Raw genomic sequence first — 4,573 nt, 5'->3', positions numbered from 1 at the left:
TCTCCTGGTGTGCTGTTTGCTAAGACCGTTGGAAAAGTGCAGTATTAGGCTGGGAGTGACCCGATTTTCCAGGTGCCGTCTGTCACAGCTTGGCTAGGAAAGGGAATTCCCTGACCCCTTGTGCTTCCTGGGTGAGGCGATGCCTCACCCTGCTTTGGCTCACACTTGGTGGACTGCACCCACTGTCCTGCACCCACTGTCCGACAAGCCCCAGTGAGATGAACTCAGTACCTCAGTTGGAAATGCAGAAATCACCCATCTTCTATGTCGCTCATGCTGGGAGCTGTAGAGTGGAGCTGTTCCTATTCAGCCATCTTGGAACTGCCCCTCTAATTGATTTTTTAAATGTATTTTCATTCTCTGATGAAATTTTCTATCTTGTCATTTATTTTCTTGAATACATTAATAGCTATTTTAAAGTCTGTATTAACTAACATCAGTATCTGGATGCTTGTCAGTCTGCTTCTTTCATTTTTTTAGTTTAAACAAATTTTTACTACACAAAGTTGTCACATAATTGGATATTGTACACACTTCTTATTCTCTACAGAAAGGCTGCTTAACTTTTCATCTGGTGATAGTAAGCACTAAAATTCTGACTTATAGAATAGTAGTAAAAATACCTTTGTGATTTAAGTTGAAAGAAGTACATTGGTACATGGTGGTTGCACCCAATATCAGGAATACACAAATGTCCTTTTATTCAAAAATACAAAATAAATTATTTGTAGGCATGGACAATGGCAGCAGTAACCCATTATATATTGTCAACTGAAACCAGTAACTGATGGTTATAGTGATTTTCTTAAACATCAGCCTTCAGTCATTTTCTCCAACTGACTTCTCTGAAGTTATTGGTGAGGAACACTGCCTTGAGCTTCCTGTCACAGTTCATTAATAAAGCACTATTCTAGGAATAAGAACATCTCGCCTCCCATTCCACCCACCGCACCCATTCCAGGGTTCTTCCCTTCTTTAGAAATTTCTGTAACTACAGCTTATGATTTAGTTAACAGAGAGTGCACCCCAGCAGCACCCAGTAAAGCAGTTCTCACAATGTTCGTTGGGTCAATTTTTCCTTTTTCCACCATATTCATAACATAGCATCATCACCAACTTCTGAGGAACTTTGCATAATTTTCTCAACAATCAAAAATCCTTCAACACCTGCATTCTTAACAACAGTCACTGCAGGATTTTTGAGTGTTCTTTTAATAACTTCTATACCAATTTTTAAATCTTCATTAGCTGGAGTTAATGAATCCAAGGCTCAAGTGCACTGGAGCAAGGCACAGCCCCCTCCCAGAGCAATGCCTTCTTCAACAGCAGCTCTTACAGCATTAAGGGCATCTGTAACTCTGTCTTTCATTCATTCACTTTGACATCACTTGTTCCACCAGCCTTCAGCACTGCTACTCCATCTGAAAGTTTTGCCAGACATACATTCAGTTTTTCCTTTTCATATTCACTAGTTGTAACATCTAACTGCTCAATGATTTCTTGAATATATTTTTCAATTTGAGCCTTAAAAGGAAAAACATTTTCCTTTTAAAAGCACAGCATCATATTTGGTCAAAATGACCTCTCCAACTTTTTCTAAGTTACGAGGCTAAATAGCTTCAAGATTTAGGGCTAACCCCTCTTCACTAAACACTAGATCACCAGTGGCAATAGCTGTATCTTCACATTGGTTCTTTCTGTTGTCACCAAAATCTGGAGCTTTGACTGCTATGATCTGAAGACCAACTCTTAGCCTATTAAAAATGAATGTACTTAGAGCTTCTCTATCAATATCTTCAGCAATTATGACCAAGGACTTACAGTGAGGACTGGCAATTTAAAGAGCAGGTACAGTGGTCTGGACACTAGAAATTTTCATTTCATTCAATACAACATAGGCATCCTGGAATTCACATTTCTAACCTTTTGATGTATTAATAAAGTATGGAGAAATACAGCCTTAATCAAACTTTATGCCTTTAATAATTTCTAATTCATCATTCAGTGTTTTTCCATCCTTTACTGTGAGGACACCCTTTCTTCCAACCTTTTATTTGCATCAGAAATGATGTTGACAATTTCTTTGTCTCCATTTGCAGAAATCGTAGCAACCTGAGCAATTTCTTCAGGGGTTGTCATGGTTCAGACAGCTTCTTAAGTTCAGCAATTACAGCATCAACAGCTAACATCACACGTCTGATTTCCATAGGATTAGCACTTTTGCTAATCTTTTCAAAGCCTTTCTTGGCAAAAGAGCATGGCAGTACAATAGCACTGGTGATGGTCTCCCCAGCTTCTTCATTTGTGTTATTAGCAACATCTTGAACAAGTTTAACTCCAATATTTTTATGTTTATCCTTTACATCAATTGACTTTGCAACAGTCACACCATCTTTTGTTACTTTAGAACTTCCCCAGTTGATCAATCATCATTTTTGGCCCTATTGTAACATCTACAGCATCTGCTAAAAAGTCTACACCTTGAAGCAGTAAGGCTCAGGAATCTGCACCAAATTTTACATCTTTGGCAAAATCCCAAGTGAGATAAGAGGCTAGTACCCTGGACACCGGTCTTATCTGGCAAGACTGTGGGTAATTGAAGCATTTCTGTCAGATGGCAGCGGGGCGTGGGTGTGGTGAGGCAGGTCATCAGTGGCGAGTGAGGGGTGAGTCTATTTCCATGTTTTTGATTAAATGGCTGAAATTATGCATTTTACACTATAGAAGTTAGTTATTTCTAGATAATGCTGTTTTCCTCTTGAGAAGTATTTTTTTGTTTTGTTTTGTTTTTAGCTTCTGAGACACAGAGTAGGAACATATCATCTTCATCAGATAAGGACTCCATGTGATTTAGAGTTGGATTTCAGCCCTTTCATTTCTTATTTGCCTTACTGAAATTCTGGAGTATATACCAGGACTTCTTTACGTTGGCAAACACTGAAGACTAATTTTAACTCACTAGCACCCAAGATATGCCAATAGCTCAGCTTCAGTCCTCAACCTGACAGTATTCACTTTCCTCTTGGTTCTCTGCTTCTTGGCCTGTGCTGCTTCTATATCAGTGAAAACCTAAGGGAAAAGAGAAGGTGAATGTTGGGTTGGCTTCAGTGAATTTTCTTTCTCTCAGTGATCTTGGTTCCACAATCCCTGGTTACACTGGTGGCTCTCTGATGCCTTCAGACAATTTAACTTTGTTTTGTTTTTTAGTTATATTAGCCATTCTAGTTGTTCTCAGCTAGAGGATTGATTGGCCATAAATCTGTCATAGCCATTAGGAGGAGACCCCTCCATTCCCTTTGATTCTGTCTCTGACTTCAGCCAATACCTGCTTTCAAGGACCAGAACACTTTTACTTACTTTTGATTGATCAAAACCTCTTTAATTCTGGTGACAGAGTTGTTCAAACACTCTTTATCTCCTCACTTTGTCCAAGACAAGCCCTTCTCTGGAGGATCATCATAAGCAAACCAAAGAGAAAGATGGCCCTGCATTCTAGGGTCAAGTGAACTGTTTCTACAAAATCTTTAAGTCCTCAAACCCGGTCTCCTCATTTGCCCTGACCCTGACTGTCCAGGTGGAGTGAGAAGCACCACTAACCAGTGCTCATCCTACTAGAAGCTCCTGCCTCATGACACTGTAATCATTTGTGGAAGCCTAGAAATGTTTCTATAATCTACTAGACTAAATTCCTTAAGGAGCTTTTATTGTCTGTATATTCAGTTGCCTTTTCACATGACAGTAACTTGGTTAAATTTTCTCTAGAGAATCAACAAAGATAATTCAGTCATTTCTCCAGTGTAGTTGTTTAAAATGTGCTTTTTATTATTAACAATTTTTAATTTTATATTCTTTTTTCTGATTACTTTTTACTAATAATATTTACACTGGGAATGATCAATTTGGGGAAAACTTCCATTAAGTTTCTCCATATTTGGAAGATTTTTCCACAGACTAAAATCTGCCTTGATATATTTCTCTTCCAAACTCACATCCTTTTGATGCTGGGTATCACTGGACACATCCAAATTGCAATGAGACATTGATCTCTGCTCCTTTGGTTACAACATTGGGTGAGTCAGCACAGTGGGAGGTAGGATGATTCTTGGAAGCTACCCCTATACCATAACACATAGCCATAAATTAACTGTAAATATGAATGAATGTGAACCACATAAATACACCTCACTAAATCAAAACTAAGCCCAAATTAGCTTACCCAAACCCTTAGTTGGGTCCTGTGGCCACTCCAACTCTATCTGACAGGAGGGGAAGTGCAATGAAGGAAAAATTACAGTAGAAAGAGACAGCTGTTTTGACCGATTATGGTTAAAATGTATTTGCAGATTTTACAGAAACATGTTACTATGAGAACATACTGCCCAGGCCCTTCCCAGGGCCTTACAGGGGCCATAAAGCTTAAACTTCATTAGCTTCAGGGTAAATCTACCTTGTATTTAAATATTATTAAAGACCAGCCCCTGCAAAGAGTTAGCTAATTTGGAATGTGGGCTCTGAAATAATCATAGACCAAGAAAAGATGGCTAGGTCTTTTCCCTTTATATAAATTCATACA

General features: G+C 38.7%; 1 pseudogene; it reads right to left on the bottom strand.

Moving 5' to 3' along the window:
• Nucleotides 1–699: 699 nt before the first annotated feature.
• Nucleotides 700–3,640, bottom strand: LOC129059988 (60 kDa heat shock protein, mitochondrial-like; annotated as a pseudogene).
• Nucleotides 3,641–4,573: the final 933 nt, after the last annotated feature.

The sequence above is a fragment of the Pongo abelii genome, chromosome 5, assembly GCF_028885655.2.
Source record: "Pongo abelii isolate AG06213 chromosome 5, NHGRI_mPonAbe1-v2.0_pri, whole genome shotgun sequence".
Taxonomy (NCBI): Eukaryota; Metazoa; Chordata; class Mammalia; order Primates; family Hominidae; genus Pongo; species Pongo abelii.
The sequence above is the reverse complement of the archived record's forward strand: the minus strand, read 5'-3'. Positions and strand labels throughout refer to the sequence as shown.